The sequence below is a fragment of the Mytilus trossulus genome, chromosome 6 (assembly GCF_036588685.1).
Source record: "Mytilus trossulus isolate FHL-02 chromosome 6, PNRI_Mtr1.1.1.hap1, whole genome shotgun sequence".
NCBI classification, from domain to species: Eukaryota; Metazoa; Mollusca; class Bivalvia; order Mytilida; family Mytilidae; genus Mytilus; species Mytilus trossulus.
In genome coordinates this window covers 46,946,969-46,972,867 of record NC_086378.1, presented here as the reverse complement: position 1 = coordinate 46,972,867, position 25,899 = coordinate 46,946,969, and the positions used below count along the sequence as shown (strand labels likewise).

At 34.8% G+C, this 25,899-nt stretch overlaps 1 protein-coding gene across 1 annotated transcript in view; it reads left to right on the top strand.

The window, feature by feature from the left end:
• The first annotated feature begins 21,877 nt into the window (after positions 1-21,877).
• Positions 21,878-25,899, top strand: part of LOC134722748 (neurotrypsin-like) — a 29,627-nt gene continuing 25,605 nt past the window's right edge. Inside the window, exon 1 of the mRNA XM_063586372.1 lies at positions 21,878-21,996. The gene's annotated coding sequence lies outside the window, so the exon portion shown is untranslated. The remainder of the gene's footprint in view (positions 21,997-25,899) is intronic.

The window sequence follows — 25,899 nt, the reverse complement described above, 5'->3', positions numbered from 1 at the left end:
ACGCTCATGCCACATGAGGTGGAGGGTGGGGATACTGCTAGCATGTTTAATCCGCCGCATTCTGTTTGTATGTACCTGTCCCAAATCAGGAGACTCTAATTCATGAATTGCGTTTGTTTATGTGTTACATATTTGTTTTTGTTCATTTTTTGTACATAATTTGTCCGTTTCTTTTCTCGGTGTTTTTTATAACTGACTATGCGGTACGGACTTTGCTAATTGTCGAAGGCCGTAGGGTGACTTATAGCTGTTAATTTCTGTGTCATTTAGTCTTTTGTGGAGTGTTCTTATTGGCACTCATGACACATCTTCTTTTTATTTTGTGTATAAGTTTTGTAGTATTTGGTTGAGGCAACTAAAGTTAAAACATTGGAACCCTTTTTTTTACGTTCGGGACGAACGGACTAGAGTAACTCCGCAGTTTATGCCCCTTTTCTATGATACCAACACAGAAGTTCTGACTAGTGTGCTGGTGCTACGCATTCCACCAGCACTGTCATTAACGCACAAACACACAATTTTATTATAAAAATATTCAATCTTCATTTTGATTTGATTCTTTTTGGCCTATAATGATTATATGCATGCCTTAATTTCACAAGTAGTATCAAATTTGACAAATTTATTGTACATATACATTTTTATTATATTTTATAACTTATTTTTCAATTAAACTTAAATTGATCATCACTCTTTTTATATGTCTTTTAAGATTCCGTTTTGAACAAAACGATTTGTTACATATATACTTCACACGTATTTCTATCAAATCTGACATTATTACAAAGCAGCTATTAAATAAAATGCAGTCGAACTTTAAATGTGCATTTAAATATATATGCAAGTCGTCAACTGGTGAAGTGGCTAGATGCATATATCGTTGGCCAATTGAACGACAGGTCTCCAAATTTTGTTGTTTTAAAACACCTAGAAATATTAACGGAAATAAATAAAACAGAACGACTTAATTAAATAAAATAATGTTCGATATAATGTACCATATCGATCCATTTTTAAAATCTAAGCGATGCTTTATTTTTATCTAGTTTCCTAATCATTAGAATGAGAAAATAAATACCTTACAGCTTCTTTTACCGTCGATCCTGAAATGTTTAATGTTATAAAACAATTTTAGCGTCTCTGACCTACTTTACCTTTTTATTCGGATACGTGTGGTTATCTTCTTCAAGTTCAACGGGAACATTAGAATAATCTAGAAAAGAACCCAGATGGAACCAGGAATTCGGGTTGCTACAACCAAACAACCCGGATGTTGAACCAGTTACCATGGTTTCGAACCAAAGAACCAAGGTTCAGAACCAAACAACCCAGATGGAACCAGGGTTTAACACCAGAGTGCCCGGATAGAACCTTATTGCATTCGGAATTCTCATGACTTTTTATACCTTCAACGTATTTTCCAAATCATTTATTTATTTAGTATATTTATATATAATATAATTTAAACAAAAATATTTTTATATTATTTTATTATATTTATTTTTATATTCTTTTATTTTATTTATTTATTTACTTATCCATCAAATTTTTATTCATTTATTTATTCAAATTTTTGCTCATATAAATTTTTATTAAATTTTTCTCTCTTTCATCATTCTAAATTATTTTAATTACCACATTGTAAAAAATAAATTATTTAATGCCCAAAAAAGGCGCAAGCCAGGGCCGACCGTACAAGGGCTGTATAGCCAGTTAAGGTCGTTAACAACTTCATTTTGTCGTGAGTGTAATATGTTACCGACCGTGGAAGGCCTGTATAGCCAGTCAAGGTCGATATAAACTTCTATATGGCATGTACACATAATATTAGGACTGTATATATACAGTCCTACCAAGGCAAGACTACAACCCCTAGGATATAAAAGAGAATCTTCGAATTTTCATCCGCAAAACAAAATAAAAATGTTAAAAAACACGAACCAATATTAAAACAAATTCAGTAAATGTGTTAAATAATGTTTTTACATCTCTTGATCATATACTAAGTAATATGTAGTAATTTGAGGATTACAATGACAAAGCTATGTAAAAAAGACGGATGTTCAACGTTACATTTATGAAAAACTATTAAAACTCTTATGTGTAGTGATCCTATTTCTTTTTCTCTTATCTTCTTGATTCTTAGCAGGAACAACGACATGTGTCGGTTCTTTGTGGCGTTGAAGCCGTTATTTACAAGATTTTGATCCGACTTTTAACAAATTTTTATCGGGAACCTAACAAGGACGGCAGTAAAAGTCGTGAATGTATGATCACAGCTTTACAGGATCTTGATCAGACTTTTGACAAATTTTAATCGGGAATGGTCCTGTCAAGGACGGAAGTAAAAATCGTGAATGTGTGACCCCAGCTTGATTTCCGTTAGCATCGGTTCACTGTCTGGTCACTACGGAAGCCGATATTTGCCTTTAAAAAAAAAAAATTATGTCGTAATAACGACATAGCATGTCGTAATTTCGACATAACATGTCGTTATTACGACATCGCTATGTCGTAATTTCGACATACCATGTCATTATAACAACAGCGCTATCTATACTATTAAACAAGAAGACCTCATTTTTGGTGTCGCTTCTCTTCCTTCCACAATAAATCAATCGTCATGCATCTGTGTCCTATAGGTAACATGTATAGTCGCATTTGTCATCCATTCTTATGATTATTCAGATTGAGTTATTTTGGGAGAAAAACGACAAAAAAGGAGTCCGGATATGATTCCGTCATCGGACTAACTTTTAGTCAGATATTAGATTTCCGGTTTGAAGATGCACAAATACAACCAATCGTATGATAGATAACTAAATATGAAAAATAAATAAACCAATCAGAGCGTTCTCCATAGCATGGGGCTTAAATCGCATGAATTATTTTTCGCGTTTATCTATATCTAAACTACGATTATGATTTTTTAATATATAGAGACTCTCTGTATTCTGTCTACTGTTTTCTTTAAAATGTTTACTATTTAAGGGGTCATACTAGTTATATAATATATATTAAAATAAGTAAAATATTTGACACAAGTACAACCAATCGTATGATGGATAAGGAGTCGTGAATGGTCCAGTTAAAGTCGTGTACAGTCGGATGGCGGTCGGGTAGAAGTCGTAAACAGGCCCGATCAAGAATTTGGTTGAGCTTGGTCGTGGAAATTTGGACATTCGGGATCATCGAGTTGATCTGATCGGCAGTGTGAACCCACCTTTAACATTCGGGAAAACTCAATAGATTTTGTATATTCGGATAACAATCGTGTCTTTGTCGTGACAGATTCTGATGTTTCGGATTAAAATCATGACTGTCACAATATTTTAAGTTTATTAGTATGATCTGGAGAAAATTATTATTGCTGATTTTTTGCCGATTGAATCCAGATTGCATCCATATCTTGCCGAACAGCAGATCTAGACTGTGAGAGTATTGCGTTCCGATAGTACCTGATCATCCATTGAATTGCGACAGTTTTCAAAGGAGTAGGTCCGGTAAGGGCCGAATTTGGCCTCAAATTTCAGGTTCATCTGACGAACGATTTTGAACACTTTTTAACCACTGAAGTGTCTATTTTATTTAAATCAATGAGTTTATGTGAAAGATTTTAACTAATTTAGTCATAACAACGCACCAATTCCAGCTGAAATATGAAAAATCTACCAAATATGCCGGAAAATGTAACTTTTCAGATGGTTTTTGTCTGAAATGAAAGTGGCTGCATCCGTGTTCATCCTCAACCTTTATATATGTTATGTATTATCGTAAAATGCAGCTTACATTTCAATATTAAGGATGGACACGAATGCGGCCTCTTTCGTTTTACACGAAAACCGTCTAGAATTTAACTAAAATGCTAGAATTGTGAAGTTTTCTGTAATTCAGCATGACTTAATGGTGCTAGTACCCGATATATGAGCAATGTATTGTCAAAAACAGCCCATATTTATGTAGCAGAAGCATTTTACTGTGCAATAAATAACTAAAAGTTTACATTTTAACAATTTTGTAAAACTGCTATATTTTGGGGCCAAAAATAGGTCTTACTGGACCTACTCCTTTGGGGTTCACACAGTGCTGATTATTGCTCCCGTTTGAGGTCAGAGAGCGCTAAGACACGAAAAGTGAAAAATCGCGTAACTATTCTCGATGATCTGGAATGTCCTGTTATTGTCTTCATGGACGCTGTAGTATACGTTCGTAACATATTCCTATATATCAGAGATGTCGGCCAAGCATCCCCGACAGTAAGGTGCTTCCCGTAACATTCGAGAAAAAACCTCATCGATTTTGTTTAGTCTGATTACAATCGTAATCGTGACAGATTCTGCTGTATCGGGTCTAAATCGTAACAATGTTCTGTGGTTTCTGGACGGTGTAGAAATGGCATGATCTTGAGAGATTTTTCATTCATTTTTTTCTGCCGATGAGTCCAGATTGCATCCCGAATGCGAACCGTCTATGGCGGAACCGTTCCGGAACAGTCCCGTTATTAATACGATATTCGCCAACAATAACCTCGTCTCAGTCCTGACAATTATAGATAAGACTGAGTCCAGACAATGGGGATGGTCCTGTCAAGGACGGCAGTAAAAATCGTGAATGTCTGACCCAAGCTCAACCGAAATCTTTCGTCAGCGTCGGTTTACTGTCTGGTCACTGTCAGATGTCAGTCGAGTCGCATCTGGCAGAATCGGGATTCTGTCGGATAGGTTCTGTCGTTTTTAACCATGGAAAAAGATGCAAATATGATTGAGAACGGAGTAATCGGGAAAAGTTCGAATGGAAACGGCTGCATTTGGAAGCTTCCTGAACAATTTATTTGATTGTTGTGATAAAATAAATGTGTGTACACAAATTTCAATAAAAGTTTGAATTTTCAGCCATGATTTACAAAATTTTGATCCGACTTTGAACATTTTTTTATCGGGAACCTAACAAGGACGGCAGTAAAAGTCCTGAATGTAAGATCCCAGTTTTACAGGATCTTGATCAGACTTTTGACAAATTTTAATCGGGAATGGTCCTGTCATGGACGGTAGTAAAATCGTGAATGTGTTACCCCAGCTCAACGGAAATCTTCTGTCAGCATCGGTTCACTGTCTGGTCACTACGGAAGCCGATATTTGCCTTTCAAAAAAATAAATTATGTCGTAATAACGACATAGCATGTCGTAATTTTGACATAATATGTCGTTATTACGACATCGCTATGTCGTAATTTCGACATACCATGTCATTATAACAACATCGCTATCTATACTATTAAGGTAGTTCAGGGGTATAGAAAAAAATGACAGAATTTTCTTATACTTTGTGAAATTTAACTTTGAAGTATTATAAATGAAAAAATGCAAAAAAATTTGGGGGTCACCGGCCATCTAAGAGATATTTTGACCTCTGAAAATGAGTGCAAATAGGTTATATGAAATGATAGGGAAAATGGACACAAATACACTTTGATTGAAATTTCAGAGCAAAATAAATGACAGAAGTGGCTAATTTTTTCATACTGTATAGCTTGATGTCTCTATTTTATAAAATTGAAATAAAATTTGGGGGTCACCGGCCATCCAAGAGATTTTTTGACCTCTGAAAATGAGTGCAAATAGGCTAAATATAGGAAAAACAGACATAAAATGTCTTTGATTGAATTTTCAGATCAAAATAAATGACAGAAGTGGCTCATTTTTTCATACTGTATAGCTTGATGTCTCTATTTTATAAAATTGAAATAAAATTTGGTGTCACCGGCCATCCAAGAGATTTTTTTTCAGCAAAATAAATGACAGAAGTTGTTCATTGTTCAAAGAGGAGTTGACCTTCTGCGGTTGTATAAAGCTGCATCCTGCGGAGCATCTGGTAATTATTGTGCTTAAACCATATTTGTGACAACATATGAAAACTGTGAGCTGACAGTCTGCTTAGTGTTTATCCATAAGTCTCATTCTGACTTTCTATCTAAAAGGTTTTTATGTGTCAATATTTGTGTTTCAATACAAAAGGAAGATGTGGTATGATAATTGATTGTTAATGAGGCAACTCTCTGCAATAGACAAAATGACACAGAAGTTAACAGCTACAGGTCAAAAGCCGTTATCGCATAGTGAGATGTAAAAGGCCCTTCAATGACTAATGAAAAACAATTCAAATGAGAAAACTGAAGGCATATAAATGTACAAAATGATGAACTAAAAAAAATATGTGACACAACAAAAGACAGCCACTGTCTGAATTACAGGTTTATGACTTGGGACACAGGCACATACATAATGAGCCACTTCTGTCACATACATAATGTTGTGAGGTTAATGTTTGAAGGTGACAACCCTTCCCCTTAACCTGGGACAGTGGTGTAATTTGGTACAACATAGGGGTTTTATCAATTTGTATTATTAATTTTTGAACTCTTAATCTAGCGAAAAGTAGATTATCACAGATAAATTTGCAGAATGAGTTGTATGAATAGTCGGGACCCTTGTTTTACAAACTTTATGGAGCAAAAAAAAATGTGATGAGGTTTGTATGTACATAAAGTCTGTCATAAAATTAAAGGTTTCAGTATTTTCGCATTTTACAATATTTTTTGTAACTGCTGTATTTCACATGTTATTTTTCTTTTCTACTGTAGGATAGTAAGTGGTTCAAATATACACGTATGCCTCTTGAGACTGAAACTACATGCAACAGAAATCAAAAAGCAAATTTTAATAACTTCAGCTGTAATATGCATTTTTAAATGTAATGTATGTGCTAGGGGTCTAAATTGACCCTGAATTATTTCAAGTGTTTTGGCCTAAGACTTTTTAATACTTAAAGTACTATTAAATTATTACACGTATGTTGTAATATACTATGCAATTGGTAATTTCCTTTTTCTTTAAAGTACATTTAAAACATATGGAAGGATTCAGAGGCAGCCCTGGGGAAAATTTGGTTAATTTTATAGGGAATCACTGGCGCATGACCTGAGCGGATCCCCTTACGGGCAGGCAGTGAGCCCCCACTTATGAAAAATTCTGAATCCGCCACTGGGATTTTTTATGCCGTACAACAAAAACATTCATGAGGTTTTAAATTGCAGGAAAATATCACCTCTTCATACAAGCCCCCCCTTTTTTCATTCAAAAACCTACTAAACATGCTAACAGGCACATACTTATACATTTGTATAATTTTGACTTTTGAATAATTATTAAACATTCTACATATATCAGATACATGTACATCAAATAAGTCTGTAAAAACATTTTGTCTATACACCCGGTATATATCTTATAATTGCCATGAAACTTGGTCCGTAGGCTTTTAATTTAGTAATCTCTGGTCACACAAAGTTGGTTAAGATCAGTTAGTTCCTACTATCCTATTACACTTTAGAAACATCCTATGATTTTATCTTTATTTACAAAATAAAGACTCTTGTGTGGACATCACCATGCGTTCCACATGAAAATCAATTATATAATAATTTTTGTAAATTTGAAATACATATCTTGAAATATTTTTATCATACACCTTTAATAAATATGCCTTAAGCTGGGGTCACACATTCACGATTTTTACTACCGTCCTCGACAGGACCATTCCCGATTAAAATTTATCAAAAGTCTGATCAAGATCCTGTGAATCGTGGATGGAAATTCAAACTTAAATCAAAATTTGTAAAAAAAATTAATTTGATCACGACAACAATCAGATAGTGTTCAGGAAGCGACGATATTCAACCGTTTCTAAGCGAATTAGTCCCGATAATCCCGTTCTGAATCCGCTTCTAACCCGATTTGTATTTTTCGCCAGGTAAAATTCGACCTTTAACGACCGAGTATGTCACGACTTCGTCCCGCCTCTACCGAACGTAATCCGACAGATATCAGACAGTGACCAGACCGTGAACCGACGCTGACGGAAGATATCTGTTAGAAAACTGTCGGCATATTCGGGATGATCAGATATCGGAACGGAATTCTATCACGGTCCGCTCTATAACATTGCAAACGGCTTAGTCTGGTCTCAGTCGTATTGTATTCTGTAATTATCGGGACTCTGACGTGGGTATCATTGATTAATTTCGTATTAATAACGGGACTGTTTCTGAACGGTCAGTTCGGCAAAAAGCGGTTCGCAATCGACAAGATCTGGATGCAATCTGGACTCAATCGGCAGAAAAACAACTATGAAAAATTACTCCAGATCATTCCCGTTCCACAAGACACCGTCCAGAATACACAAGACATTGTTCGGAATTCGATCCGACACAGCAGAATCTGTCACGACATAGCCACGATTGTAATCCGACTAGACAAAATCGGCTGAGTTGTCCCGAATGTTACGGGACGCACCTAACTGTCGTGGTGCTTTGCCGAACTATTCGGACCCTTCCCGACCCGTAAGAATCTGTTACGAACTAAAACGACTGTGTTCAGACAATGATAGGACATTCCAGATAATTGAGGATACTAATCCGACTTTTTCACTTTTCGTGTCGTATTGCTGTCTGATCTCAAACGGGAGCAATAATCGGCAATGTGTGAACCCCGCATTAAAGAGAAAGTATTTTTTTAAAAAGTTGAAATTTTACTGTAACTTTTGGTCATGAATGGACCGCCTAAAAAACCTTAAAAAATGTCTGAAGCCATCAAGAGAATATGACACTCACTTAGCGCAGGTGTAATTTTTAAAAGTTTGCATTTAATGTCTTTCACATACATGACATATTAAAGAAATGCACTTCGAAAGAAAGGTGTAGACCCCTAACAAGCTTGTAAATTTAGAAAAATATCACTTTATGACAAGACCACTATTCCTGTTTAGGTAGTAAACGTTTTGTTTTTCTCTCATGAAGATTCTGTAGGATCAAATATATTATAGGGGGTAAGGAAAAGTTTTAAAGAATAGAGAATAATGCATGTAATGTTCACAATCAGGGTTTCCCCTGGGTCAATTAATTTTTTTTGCCACCTCTTTCGCCAAAGCAATATACTTTTCGCCACTTTAATATGAATCACAATTCATTTGTAAGTAAAAGAAAATAGACATACATGTAACAATGAAGAAAAACTGGGTTGTTAAATTATAAGAAGTACAGTAAAATGGGAAAAAATAAATAGAGATAAATGGTATAAAGAATTAGTCAGGAATGAAATGAAGGACCCTCAATCCAGACCATTGGTAAGAAAGGTAGTTTTGTGAAATGATTCATTTTAAAAAATAATTTATACGGTCTAGATCCTGCTAACTTGTTTAAACTCGCCATATTATTCATGTATGTGTCTGTCCTAATTCAGGAGCCTGTAATTCAGTGGTTGTCATTTGTTTATGTGTTACATATTTGTTTTTCATTCATTTTTTTATATACAAATAAAGAAAAATGATTTGTTTTCTTGTTTGAATTGTTGTACATGTACATCATGTACAATGTACATTGTCAAATCTGGGCCTTTCATTGCTGACTAGTATATACATGTATGTGGTATGGGCTTTGCTTATTGTTGAAGGCCGTACGGTTACCTATAGCTGTTTATGTAGGTGCCATTTTGGTCTCTTTTTGGATACATTGAACTTGTCTCATCCATGCAATCATTCCACATCTTTTTTATATAGTTGGATTTTGTTCTAACATGTCTAAATTTTAAGTGTGCATGCTTAACCAAAAATGTTATAACTGGAATCCTGGCAAAATCAACTCCATTCACATTTGAATACTCCAGGTTTACAACAAGAAAATTCTGTTTGCATATGCATGTAATACACCTTATCGCTATTAGCCTACTTGGCCGGCCGACCTGGTCGCTTGACCTTTTGACGCATTCAACAATCACTTTTCCATTGTGGCGTCAGATATTTTGTTTTATGACGTCAAAATGTACGGGAACCTGTGTGATATCCAGTAATGGTTGACAAATAGGGATAAGGTGTATTACATGTATATAAACCTATACTTCCATGAATCATGACCTTTACTCCCAGAAACCTTAATGGTCTGAACCCTATGCAGATGACATATTTCTCAGGTCCACAAATTTCAAATCTATTACATGATAAAAGTACCATGAGATATGCCTTTGGTTGCATTAATAATTCATTTTCAGACTGAAAAGGGGGGGGGGTCATTGTTTTGTTGTTCGACACGGATATTGTTCTGAAATTATTTACGCTTGCAAGTTATTTTTCAGTGGTCGTGAATCGCTCTTTGAACATGTATATTCAATTCATTAGTACTTACTTGTCAGTTTAAATTTCCCCTTTTTTCATGATTTGTTTACATCATCTTTCGCATGTTTGTCGGACCTTTTCTAGTGTAAGACAAGAGTGAAACTGCTTCATAAGCTACCAAAATGAAGATCGTTTTCTATAATTTCGATCTGCATTACAGTATTCATGAAAAGCAGTTCACGTGTTCGATAAATGTGAGTTATTCTCTTTTCATTTTTCTCCTTCGTCAAAAACATGGCATTTATTTTTAGAACGGAAGTCCTATTTCAACAATGACAATTGCAACAATAAATTATATTAAGTTTTAAAATTGCATTTAAAAGTTATTCAACTCTTTTTCAATGCATTTGAAGAAAAAAGATTATTTAAATTATCGTATTTTACTGTTATGGAAAATTACGACAATTGTACATCACTTACGATATCAATGTGCAACTTTATGCGCAGACGGCGCGAACATTTAAACCCCCGAACTACCTTAAACGAGAAGACCTCATTTTTGGTGTCGCTTCTCTTCCTTCCACAATAAATCAATCGTCATGCCTCTGTGTCCAATAGGTAACATGCATAGTCGCATTTGTCATCCAATCTTTTGATTATTCAGATTGAGTTATTTTGGGAGAAAAACGACAAGAAAGGAGTCCGGATATGATTCCGTCATCGGACTAACTTTTATTCATTAATTAGATTTCCGGTTTGAAAGATGCACAAATACAACCAATCGTATGATAGATAACTAAATATGAAAAATAAATAAACCAATCAGAGCGTTCTCCATAGCATGCATGCATGGATCGCATGAATTATTTTTCGCGTTTATCTATATCTAAACTACGATTATGTTTTTTAATATATAGAGGCTCTCTGTATTCTGTCTACTGTTTTCCTTGAAATGTTTACTATTTAGGTGTCGCTTCAGTTATATAATATATATCAAAATAAGTAAAATATTCCCGATAAAAATTTGTCAAAAGTCTGATAAAGATTCTGTAAATCGTGGATGGAAATTCAATCTTTAATTAAAATTTGTAAAAATATATTTTTTATTCACGACAACGATCAAATATTGTTCAGGAAGCTTCAATATTCAACCGTTTCCAAGCGAATTTGTCCCGATAATCCGGTTCTTAATCCGATTTGTATCTTTCGCATGGTAAAATTCGACCGAGTCTGTCACGACTACGTCCCGATTCTACCGAATGTGATCCGACAGAGTTTAGACAGTGACCAAACAGTGAACCGACGCTGACGGTAGTTATATGTTAGGAAAGTGTCGGCATATTCGGTATAAGCAGGAACTGTCGGAACGTAATCATATCATGGTCCGCTCAATCGCATTGCAAACGGCTTTGTCTGGTCTCATTCGTATTGATTTTTGTAATTGTCGGGTCTTTGCCGTGGGTATCATTGGTGTATTTCGTAATAATAACGGGACTGTACCGGAACAGTTTCGGCAAAGACGGATCGCAATCGACAAGATATGGATGCAATCTGGACTCAATCGGCAGAAAATCAGCAATGAAAATTTTTTTCAGATCAATTGCGCTTTACATGACACCGTCCAGAAAACACAGAACATTGTTAGGATTTTGATCCGATACAACAGAATCGGTCACGACAAAGTCACGGTTATAATCCGACTAGACAAAATCGGCTGAGTTTCCCTGAATGTTACGGAAAGCACCTAACTATCGGGACGCTTCGCAGAACTACCAGGACCATTCCCGACCTGTAGGAATCTGTTACGAATCTAAACGACTGCGTTCAAACAATGATAGGACATTCCAGATAATTTAGGATCTAGTAATCCGATTTTATCACTTATGGTTTCTTATCGCTGTCTGATCTCAAACGGAAGCAATAATCGGCAATGTGTGAACGCCGCATAAGAAAAATGTCGCTATATTCAGGATGATCAGTAATGTCTGAACGCAATTCTATCAGTCTGCTGTACCGCATGGCAAACGGCTTTGTCTGGACTCAGTCTTATCTATAATTGTCGGGACGGAGACGAGGTTATTGTTGGCGAATATCGTATTAATAACGGGACTGTTCCGGAACGGTTCCGTCATAGACGGTTCGCATTCGGGATGCAATCTGGACTCATCGGCAGAAAAAAATTAATGAAAAATCTCTCAAGATCATGCCATTTCTACACCGTCCAGAAACCACAGAACATTGTTACGATTTAGACCCGATACAGCAGAATCTGTCACGATCACGATTGTAATCAGACTAAACAAAATCGATGAGGTTTTTTCTCGAATGTTACGGGAAGCACCTTACTGTCGGGGATGCTTGGCCGACATCTCTGATATATAGGAATCTGTTACGAACGTATACTACAGCGTCCATGAAGACAATAATAGGACATTCCAGATCATCGAGAATAGTTACGCGATTTTTCACTTTTCGTGTCTTAGCGCTCTCTGACCTCAAACGGGAGCAATAATCGGCACTGTGTGAACCCAAAAGGAGTAGGTCCAGTAAGACCTATTTTTGGCCCCAAAATATAGCAGTTTTACAAAATTGTTAAAATGTAAACTTTTAGTTATTTATTGCACAGTAAAATGCTTCTGCTACATAAATATGGGCTGTTTTTGACAATACAATGCCCATATATCGGGTACTAGCACCATTAAGTCATGCCAAATTACAGAAAACTTCTCAATTCTAAAATTGAGAATGGAAATGGGGAATGTGTCAAAGAGACAACAACCCGACCAAATGAAAAAACAACAGCAGAAGGTCACCAACAGGTCTTCAATGTAGCGAGAAATTCCCGCACCCGGAGGCGTCCTTCAGCTGGCCCCTAAATAAATATATACTAGTTCAGTGATAATGAACGCCATACTAATTTCCAAATTGTACACAAGAAACTAAAATTAAAATAATACAAGACCAACAAAACCCAGAGGCTCCTAACTTGGGACAGGCGCAAAAATGCGGCGGGGTTAAACATGTTTGTGAGATCTCAACCCTCCCCCTATACCTCTAACCAATGTAGAAAAGTAAACGTATAACAATACGCACATTAAAATTCAGTTCAAGAGAAGTCAGAGTCTGATGTCAGAAGATGTAACCAAAGAAAAAAAACAAAATGACAATAATACATAAATAACAACAGACTACTAGCAGTTAACTGACATGGCAGCTCCAGACTTCAATTAAACTGACTGAAAGATTATGATTTCATCATATGAACATCAGGCACAATCCTTTCCGTTAGGGGTTTCGTATCATACCATCATAACATATATGAGAAGAACATAACCCGTGTCATGCCAACAACTGTTTTTAGAATAAATGTGTTTAGTTCCGACGCAAAGACCTTATCAGTGACTCAATATTAACGCCAAAATATGCAATCTTTAATGACTTGACAACAGTATCGTTATTATATCCCTTCTCAATAAGTCTATTCAAAGGTTTTGTAATTTTCTGAGGTGAATACTGACACCTTTGTGCTTTATAAAGAATATTTCAATAAACAATTGGATGTGAAATACCTGAACGTATAAGAAGTCTGCATGTTGAGCTATATTTACGAATGATGTCTTTATACCGATGATAAAATTTAGTAAATGTTTTGACTAGTTTGTGATATCGAAAACCCTGGTGTAATAATTTTTCAGTAATACATAAATTTGTCTCGTTAAAATCTAAAACATTGTTACATACACGAGCGAATCGTACAAGTTGAGATATGTAAACACCGTAAGATGGTGACAAGGGAACGTCACCATCTAAAAACGGATAATTAACGATAGGAAATGAAAAATCATCCCTTTGATCATAAATTTTAGTATTCAGCTTTCCGTTAGTGATATAGATATCAAGATCGAGGAAAGGGCAGTGGTCGTTGTTAGTATTAGCTTTATTTAAAGTAAGTTCAGAAGGATAAATTTCATTAATATACATACTGAAGTCGTCATTATTGAGAGCCAACATATCATCCAAATATCTAAAAGTATTATTAAATTTGTTTATCAGATGTTGTTTTGATGGGTTTTTGCTTATTTTTGCCATAAATTGTAACTCATAACAATACAAAAAGAGGTCCGCAATATACGGAATCCCCAAAGCGAACAAAAATTTTATTTTAGTTAAATTCTAGACGGTTTTCGTGTAAAACGAAAGTGGCCGCATTCGTGTTCATCCTTAATATTGAAATGTAAGTTGCATTTTACGATAATACATAACATATATAAAGGTTGAGGATGAACACGGATGCGGTCACTTTCATTTCAGACAAAAGCCATCTGAAAAATTACATTTTCCGGCATATTTGGTAGATTTTTCATATTTCAGCTGGAATTGGTGCGTTTTTATGACTAAATTAGTTAAAATCTTTCACATAAACTAATTGATTTAAATAAACAGACACTTCAGTGTTTAAAAAGTGTTCAAAATCGTTCGTCAGATGAACCTGAAATTTGAGGCCAAATTCGGCAATCTGGATTCAATCGGCAAAAAATCAGCAATAATAATTTTCTCCAGATCATACTAATAAACTTAGAATATTGTCACGATTTTAATCCGAAACATCAGAATCTGTCACGACAAAGACACGATTGTTATCCGAATATACAAAATCTATTGAGTTTTCCCGAATGTTAAAGGTGGGTTCATACTGCCGATCAGATCAACTCGATGATCCCGAATGTCCAAATTTCCACGACCAAGCTCAACCAAATTCGTGATCGGGACTGTTTACGACTTCTACCCGACCGCCATCCGACTGTACACGACATTAACTGGACCATTCACGACTCCTTAATGACTCCATCACGACAACCAAATGAATACTCATTAGATCATTCCGATCAATTCACGATCTTTACTCGACTAGCTAGACCAAATCAACTATTCACGATCTAAGCCTGATCTTGACCAGAACAGATCGACCTGATCGTATATGGGTCGTAGGGATAATCGGGAATCGGTCGGGTATGCACATTTTTAGTATAAAACCGTCCAATTTTTTTTATTCCCTGCCGCTTCGGAGTGTGCATTCAGTGTTACCATTGTCCGTCCGTACGCACGTACGTTCCAACATGACCCTTTGATAATGTTATACATGCTAGCTTGGGCATTAGTGGTCTCCCATGGACACATTCTCCGTTTATTTTGGTTATATTCATAAGAAGGTCCGAGTAAAATCATACATTTAAAATATCTACATAGAAATAAAGCAGTTGAATTTCTGGGCAAGGTGATAAGAGCTCAGCGAGACAGGTTAATAGCTGTGGCGGAGCTTGTAGAGTGTATAGAAGACAAAGAAGATGGTGTAGAGAATAACAGGTGCCGAGAGAATCTAGATGAGTCAGTGGCTGACACGACCACCACCGTGTGGGCAGCTTGAGAGACTTCTACTAACTCAATGAATAGGAACCCAATGCTTATAAAAACTTACTCATAGTGGACACTGATATGTTTTATTGCTCTTTTTGGGAAATGACACCACAAAATGCGATTTGTCACTAGATTAGTACTTATGTTAGATAACAATATACATAAACTTTACCATCTCCATTTCCTTGCTTTCTTACAAACAAAAGCGAATTGTTTGTCAAATATATGTGCAAAAATATGCATGTGATCAGTATTTTTCATAGTAGTTGCATGATTAACGATATTTATTTTCGTTTTGCTGTATGGCAACAACCTGTATGTATTTGCCAAAAAGTATTGCAAATTTAGGGCAAAGATGTTACATATTTCTCCAAAACTTGACCCAAAGTAGAATTTTAATCCCCTGGAGTGATACCTTTTCTAAAACAGATTACAACTTTACACATATCTATCATGAGATCAAGAGTGCATTTCTTTCTAACCAAAGTTTGTTCGACGTTGTGAGGCTTTTTTTTTGTGTAGCTTGTTCGACGTTGTGAGGCGTTTTTATATAGTTTGTTGAACGTAACAGAAGTAAAAACAAATGCATCGTTTGGTTAGAGGTTGAAATTATAAAGACAAGTATTTTTTATTTGGTGCGAATTTCTTTCTAACAATAACGATACTAACTGTTCAGCGAGCACAAGTTTTGATTATTTGCATATTTTTGCAAGTTCGCATAAACTTTGACAAACTATACACCCGCTGCAAATGCGTCTACAATTTGTTGTTTGTCGTTTGTTAGCTCAAACGATGCATTTCTTTCTTACTTTAACATTAAATCTATTATCTTAACGTGTTCTTGCTTGCCATAACTCAAAACATTTTCTAAAATTACTCAAAATTTCAATCCCCTCTAACAAAATGATGCATTTGTTTCTACTTCTGTTACGTTTAACAAATGGCACACAACGTTTACCAAACTTTAGTTAGAAAGAAATGCATCTTGATTCTTGATAGATATATGTAAAGTTGTAAACGGTTTTAGAAAAGGTATCACTCAAGGGTATTGAAATTCTACTTTGTGACATCTTTACCCTCTTTTTGCAATATTTTTTAGCAAATACATACAGATTGTTGCCATACAGCAAAAAGAAAAATCTTTAACCATTCAGCTACTGGATATCAAATCAATGAAAAATACTGATTACATATATTTGTCAAACAGTACGCTTTTATTTGATAGAAAGCAAGGAAATGGGGAGGGTAATTAAATTTTAGGTATATTGCTATCTAACATAAGTACTAAGCCAGTGACAAATCTCATTTTGTGATGTCATTTCCTCAAAAAGAGCAATACAACTACCATATTACATATCAGTGTCCACTATGAGGAAGATTTTATAAGCGTTGGGTTCCTCTTTATTGAGTTAGTAGAAGTCTCTCAAACTGCCCACACAGTGGTCGTCGTGTCAGCAACTGACTCACCTAGATTTCTCGACGCCTGTTGATGTCTACACCATCTTCGTCGTCTTCTATGCACTCTAAGAGCTCCATCACAGCTATTGACCTGTCTCACAAATCCAACTGCTTTATTTCTATGTATAGATATTTTAAATGTATGATTTTACTCGCTTCTTCAACTAAATATAACCATGGGAGACCAATAATGCCCCATCTAGCATATATAACATTATCAAAGGGTCATGTTGGGACGTACGTGCGTACGGACAGACGAACAAGGGTAACACTTAATGTCCACTCCGAAGCGGCAAGGAAAACAAAATTCGGACGTTTTTATACTAAAAATGTGCATACCCGACCATTTCCCGATTGTCCCTACGACCCATATACGTTCAGGTCGATCTGGTCTCGTCAAGATGAGGCTAAGATCGTGAATAGTTGATTTGGTCTAGTTTTCGATTAAAAGTCGTGTAAAGATCGTGAATTGATCATAATTATGGAATAAGTATTAATTTTGTTGTCGGGATGGAGTCGTGATGGAGTCATTAAGGAGTCGTGAATGGTCCAGTTAAGGTCGTGTACAGTCGGATGGTGGTCGGGTAGAAGTCGTAAACAGTCCCGATCAAGAATTTGGTAGAGCTTGGTCGTGGAACTTTGGACAATCGGGACCATCGAGTTGATCTGATCGGCATTGTGAACCTAGCTTTACGGTACGCACCTGTTACGGCCAGAAATCGCCTTTAAATTGTAGCCAACAAAAGACACAAATCAATAGTAAAATTTAACAATATTTATTATACAAAAGTTTACAAAAGGTATTACACAAATATTACTGTCAACTTAACTGTCAAATATGAGTCAAATCTTTTATCTTTATCTGTACCTGGAAATCTTTCGGAATCCAATCTGAATATTATGTTCACTATACTAAGGTCACAATCCAGTATGATGTTGTTTGTAGAATAAAAGTGTCAATCCAAATGCTGTGAATACTAATGTCTACCAATGTCTATGTCCAAGTTTAATTATGAGAGTTTAACTTTAGTGTCTGTATATATAGTGTTGTCATGGAAAATTCTAGAACACTCTATAATGGAACATTGTGGAAAATCCTGGAAAGTTACAACGGAAGTTTCTGGAATAACGTAGAAGTTTAAATTACGCATCTTTTATAAGGATCATTCTAGAAAGTTCCAATCATTCTGTGATTGTTCCAGTGATTCCTAAACTGCACAGTTATAAGATTATTTGGTAAACAACTATCAGGCCATACAACACAAATTAGGCCAACATAAATAAACATAATAATTACAATATCATAACACACCTTAATATCGGTGTGTTTGACCGACCTCTTCGGGCCCTTTTACGTCACGCACGCTGTTCCTACAACCCCTATGATTTAAAACAGAATCTTCGAAATTTCCTCGCAAAACAAAATAAAATGTTAACAAACACTAACCACTATAAAAACTAATTCAGTATATGTGTTCCTTTATGTTTCTTTAGCTCTTGGTCATATGCTTAGTAATATCTAGTATATTTGAGGATTAAAACAACAAAGCTATGTGAAAAAAACGGATGTCCAACGTTACATTTTTGAACAACTGTTTTATCTCTTATGTGTAGTGATCCTATTTCTTATTCTCTCATCTTCCCGAAACTTGGCAGAAGCAACGAAGTGTATCAGTTCTTGGTTAAATTAAAGCCGTTCTTTTGTCGAATTTCGTTTGACTCGGTGGCTGCATATTAAGCTGGAATAAGAAAAATGTCCAATGACGTTTTTCGTTGACTTAACGGCTGAAAGGTAGTTTTATAAGTAGACATAGCTAAAAATGTCTAAAAAATTTGAGATAATTATAACATCTACTGAAAGAACAAACATTTGCCTCATTGTTCGTGAGTTCAAAAATTGAAGATTCTATAAAACCATCTCTACCCAGTCGTTTTTCAAACGGTAGACATTTTGTCCAGGTTGATATTTCATTTGTCAAAGCAATAAATGCAGGTTTATTACCTGATATTTCAATAAGTATAAACAAAAGTAAGTTACACGAAAAGAACATAAAAACTAGATTCTTTTTTTGTTAACTGCATGTTTTGGACTTACAGGAATAAAATGCTACGAAAAATTACAAAACGATAGCCATTTTGTCCAAACGTCGAAAAACGTCGAAAATCCAATAAAACGCTTTTTTTTCGACGTTACATGTGCAAAATTTGTTCCAGTGTTTATATCTGATACTTAAAACGAATCGCGTGGTGAAATTTAAAAAAAAATGCTGGTTGTCGAAAAAAAAAACCACGGTGCATGTTGTGCATGAAACGGAGGTAAGTGAAAGAATTATCGGAAACAGCGACAAAAACAGTTTCATTGAATATTATTTCAATGAAACTGTTTTTGTCGCAACCCCGTATTATACGGACGATTCAGGAGAAAATTAGTACATTTCAAGCAAAATTTCAAAAGCAAGCAACTTCAAATTACTGGGTAAATAATTTTCAAGATCGGGTTATTATAATTTTATTTGATGGTTGTATTTCGACAAGTTATGTGTCAAGCAAATTTTTAATACAACTCAATTCAAATTAATCAAGGGATATATGTTTTTATTTACTTGCAGAGTGTCGGATATATTTGTATTAGGGTTGAATCCAGATATAAAAAATTCACAATCACAGGTGATATTCACCACGCAATTTTAGCAGCCTGCGATTAAAGTTTTGTTATAATTCATTTATTGAAAACCGTATACTTCTCTCCCATTTTTTCTTCCTTCAAGTTCATTACTTACGACAATACAACATTTTAAGGTGAATTAAGGGTAAAATTATTTAATTGATTTCCACAACTTGAGGTAAATAAATTCATGGTAAATAGACATAGCAAAATTAATAGACACAGATTTAGAATCAACCAACTACATAAAATAAGCAAATGAAACTTGCAAATTGAATAAATGTACGTCAAAAGTTTCAGAAAACTCATTTTGACGTCGTGGTGGTGTAACGTCGTGTTGTAGGAACATCATGCGGAACGTTACTCCGATCCGTAGGTACATGCATATGTTACGAACGTATTCGACTACTTTACGACAGTGTTAGGAAATTTCAGATCTATGAGGATAGTATTCCGACTTTTCAACTTTTCGTTTCTTAGCGCTGTCTGATCTCAAAAAGGGTACCCTTATCACATTTTTTTTTAATGAAAGACAAAGTTCATTTTTCATTGTGATTGTAGTCCATCGATATAGGAAATCATTTATTGTTGTTATCGTACTTTATTTTTTTAATCTTAGACAAGTCTATAGTTCATAAACTTATATTCTATTAACATGATTAATTGATAAAAAAACATTTAAAAAGATTTCCGCATGTGTTCAAACAGTACTAAGAAAAAAACAATTTGGTTATTTTAATTTTGTAAAATCTGATAACTTATCTAATTATAATACAGCATTTTTCTTGGTTAGAGTAAAACATAATTCCTTTATACGTCTGATCGAATTTTGCAATAAAAGTTATTTGGGAGTTAGGCGTTACAGTTTATAAAATAGTTTTAATCTTTAATGGTAATGATGGTGGCGACAACGATGATGATACAATTGTATTTAATCTCCCGTGACAAATATAGCCTGAACGACGACTCGCAGATTTGTCTTATACGATCGATCGGTAGCCATTATGATGTGTCAATGAATAAAACACAGTTCACTACTTGTACACTCAAAATGCGTTGAAAACAATTGGCAGTAGACCTGACAAATATATTCTAAACTTTTAGAATAATAACAGTCCAAGAGATACTGTTTAGAACAGAAAATTGACGAAGATTACGTTACAACAACAAAGACTTATTGTATATTGTATTTTTACATCCCAAAATTATAGCACTGTATAATATTTGAAATTCATATTTTGACGAGGGTTAAATATTAACACAATTGCTGCATACTTATACATCCCAACCTTTTAGCACCCCATACGATTTTAACTGGTCTAATTCTAGATTCACTTTTAGTACACCTGAAATGTGTTGTAAACATTAGCTTTTACTTGATAAAGACATTTTAAATACAACGATTGTGAATCTATAATCTACTCCGGTTACTAGAGGTGGTCCTATATAGGACGGTACTACTACAAGACAAGGTCAGCTTACTAAAATATAGTCTGTGCCGTTAAAATAAACGAAAAGTGTTACGTCGTATAAATATTACCGTTTTGTTTGACAGGACGCAAATTTCATTCCTGTATGATTTACGTTAGTACTTGCATCTTATATATCCATGAAATGAAGGATTACTACTTATAATACAGGGACTGCGTCATACCTTGATCTTTTCTCCAATATTGGCACCGATGGACGACCAAGATCTAAGACAAACAGGATGATTTCAAATTCCAAATTATCAATTTCCCGATTATTCATGTGTTTATTAGCAGTAGCTTATCCTCTGCTACGTCGTATGGTATTTGATCTCACTTGATACTTTAGGCTCGTGCATTTTCTCACTATATGGACTTCATTCACAAGAAGTTCCTATCGCAGAAACTGCTTTAACAGAGTTATGAGGAAGAAAGATAAAAAATGACACTCCGTAAAATTTATGAACACCATCACGAATTGGTTAATCTATACGACGTATCTGTGTTTAAACTGACTGACAATAGTTTAACCACGTCTTATATTGCGATATTAATATAATATGTTTGTCAAAGGTTGATAATTATAAAAATATATAACGATAGTTCATGTTTTATAGTGATTAAGACTTATTTTGTATTGTTGTAGCGATGGCTATTTCGTTGGAAGTCAGGAATACAGGTCAAAAAGAAGAACGATATGGCTTGACAACGTGAATTGTCTTGGGAACGAAGACAAACTTGTCCATTGTACTCATGCAGGATGGGGCGTTGAAAATTGCTCTCCTTACGAACATGTAAAGATTAAATGCAATAATGCGGATGAAGGTACTAATACAGTTTTCATAGTAATTATATTACAGTTTTATTATAGAATTGAGATTACCATTGTGCATAAACGATTTCGTCTGGCTAAAAACATCATCATAAATATCAGCATTACAACAGTATTCGCCAGACGCGCGTTTCATCTTTAAGATACATCAGTGATGCTCGAAGATGAAGATAATTGATGACCTAATATTCCGAAAGGTTTTGTCAAATAGATCTAAGATACTCAATCTCTGGGGTATGCAATCCTTAATATTTAAGTTCTATATATTAGACGTTACGCACGTTATCGCGTCAATACATAATCGCACTTCATAAGAAGGGAGACAAATCTGATCCCAATAACTACAGAGGTATATCTTTAATCAGTAATCTTCCTTAAATATTCAATGCTGTACTCAATAATAGACTAATCACAGTTGTGGATAAACAGCTGAATAACTGTCAACTTGGCTTCAGAGAAAACCACAGAACTGATGACAGTATTTTCATATTAAAATCTTTAATTAATAAATATATATACACAAAAATAACAAAAAAATATATGCATGCTTCATTGACTTAAGAAATGCATTTGAGTCTGTATGGAGGACAGCCCTTCTATATAAATTATGCAAATGGGAGAAGGAAAGTATTTTTACAGAGTAATAAAACAACAATATTTAGATACACAATCCTCTTTAAAATATAAAGATCTCATTTCTGACTATTTTGACATTACTAGAGGTGTGAAACAAGGGGATTCATTAAGTCCTACTTTGTTCAATATTTTTATAAATGATATCACTAAAGGCTTGGAAGATGCCAACTCAAGTCCATTGGAGCTCATAAATAGTAAACTAGGCTCCCTCCTGTTTGCTGATGATCTGCTTTTACTATCAGAATCTAAGGAGGGTCTCCAAAATAGTCTACATAAAGTTTCCATGTTTTGTGAAAACTAGCAGCTTTCTCTAAACATAAATAAAACAAAAATTATGGTCTTTTCAACAACAAAGCAAAAGCCTGAAACATCTATACTTGTATATAAAAAAAAGAGATTGTTTTAGAATATCCTTACTTAGGTCTGCTGATTAAATCAAATGGTAATCTCAGTCATAGTACAGCTGAATTAACAAAAAGGCAAAAAAGGTTTTGTTTTCTATTAAAACATATACTAATTCTCTTGGCAGCCTTTCTATCAGAGTGTCAATAACTTATTTGACACCTTAGTGAGACCTATTATATTGACTTATAATTCTGAAATAACATATTTGGACTCGTATATACCATATTTCAAAGCTAAAAAAAGAGCTTTGGTTTCTGGAAAAAATGTGGACCCATTTAATTTTATTGACAAAACTCCAAAAGAAAACTTGCATCTTGGTTATTGCAAGTTTATCCTTGGGACTAACAAGAGTGCCTCAAATGTTGGTACAAGGAACGAATTGGGAAAACTGCCTATTGAATGTCATATAAAAATCCAAACTATTATGTATTTAGCAAGGCTTTTCACCTCAAATTTGAATCCCTTATTACATGATTTTTTTCAATTAACTAAAACTTTGGATTCTAGTGGCTCCTATTCATGGTTCATGTTTGCTAAAGATAATTATTTTTTCTGAATCTAACATTGATATACACCGTGTACATGTATCATCAGTGCAGCGGATATCGGTACTAACCTAACGTGCATGATCGATTTTGACATTACACTGTAACGAAAATCTTTGTTTTGCTTTATCAATATTCAATGTACAATTCTCAACATTTGAAATTCCGGCCCCAAATAATTTTCGCATCGATTTTTTCCGATTCATAAAACAACTTTGATATTCTTATAAGAACAATTAACTTGTACATGCGCAAATAGTTGTGAATATCAACCCCAACTTTCAATTTCGATGCAGTTGTTGAGACATTTACATGTTTTATCTGGAAGAAACCTAAAACATGGCAAAAGTAGTAGTTACCAATCATAAATCTACCTGTGATTACTCATTTTTAGAATCTTTTTGGGTAATTAACGAGTATGAAAATAAAGTGTTTGTGTACGGTGTACAACAACTTAACCATGCACCGTACATAATATAAAAAAGAAGATGGGGTAGGATTGCTAATGAGACAACTATCCACAAAAGACCAAAATGACACAAACATAAACAATTATAGGTCACCGTAAGGCCTTCAACAATGTGCAAAGCCCATACCGCATAGTCAGCTATAAAAGACTCCGATAAGAATGTAAAACAATTCAAACGAGAAAACTAACGGCCTCATTTATGTAAAAAAAATGAACGAAAAACAAATATGTAACACATAAACAAACGACAACCACCGAACCACAGGCCCCCGACCTGGGACAGGCACACACATAAATAATGTGGCGGGGTTTAACATGTTAGCGGGATCCCAACACTCCCCCAACCCGGGACAGGATTTATGTGGTCAGCTAAACACCGTACACAACGTTTTTTTTCGGGATAAAATATCGAAAATTAACATATGTATGAAGATGTGGTATGATTACCAATGAGACAACTATCCACAAAAGACCAAAATGACACAAACATTAACAATTATAGGTCACCGTACGGCCTTCAACAATGAACAAAGCCCATACCGCATATAGTCAGCTATAAAAGGCCCCGATAAGACAATGCAAAACAATTCAAGCGAGAAAACTAACGGCCTTATTTATGTAAAAAAATGAACAAAAAACAAATATGTTACACATAAACAAACGACAACCACTGAATTACAGGCTCCTGACTTGGGACAGGTACATACATAAATAATGTGGCGGGGTTAAACATGTTAGCGGGATCCCAACCCTCCCCTAACCTGGGACAGTGGTATAACAGTACAACATAAGAACGAACTATAAAAATCAGTTGAAAAAGGCTTAACTCATCAGATAGAAAGAAAAAAAAAGTGGACGTGGCCGGGTAATTATTGAAACAGCTATACTTATTACACACACACACACAGTGGACTTCCATCAGAAAAAGATTAAATTGGGCCTGAAGCATTCTATATACCTCTCCACATCATACAAAGCTTGTATACATATGAGGTTAATTATAATTAATCTTTTTTCTGACAATCGTTTCATTTCTTAATCTAATTGTACAGAAAGTAAAGTAGTTTTTATAAGCAAGACCCGTTTAAATTGTTATTCCCGACAAACCTTTTGTATTATAGCAAAATATATATCTTCCTCCTTTTCGGATCTAAATGTGGAAACATTGCATTTTATTACGTTTTATGTCAATTGGTCTCTCTCTGGTAGACATTTTTCTCATTGAGACTCATCATACCATATATATCTTCTTATTTCATATACCAAAATTCGATATATTTTGTTGTTTGTTGCTTACGTATACGTTACTTTCAGTGGGAAATATTTCATGCATATTTAGTACAACCAAACATTAAAAAGTATATGTGATGTGCAAAACAAAAATTGCAAGCGAAATTTAAACGTAACCATTTGATACGCAATATCGACCATATTAATGATTATAAATGTATACACATAATTGTGACTCACTACTAGGCTGGTAATACCTTCAGCAGTGGTATATAACCAGTGGTTGTGAATAAAATCATCATAGATACTAAGAAAATCGTATACGCCACACCCTTGCTATGGAAACTATTTAAAAAATGCCTTTCTTCAAATATATTCCAAAAAAAAAATAACAAAAATAACAAAAACTCCACACTCCTAGGAAATCCCAATATTTGTTAAGGACAGGTATATTAGAGATGACCAGGATAATGACGAACGAACGTACGAAAGCGTAACTTGACGAATCGTAGGAAGCGGGAGCGGTAGTTTATACATATAAATGAATTAATTCAACATAAAATCGTCCAAGTGAAAGAATGGTTCTGCATGTAGTTTAAAGAAATATTACC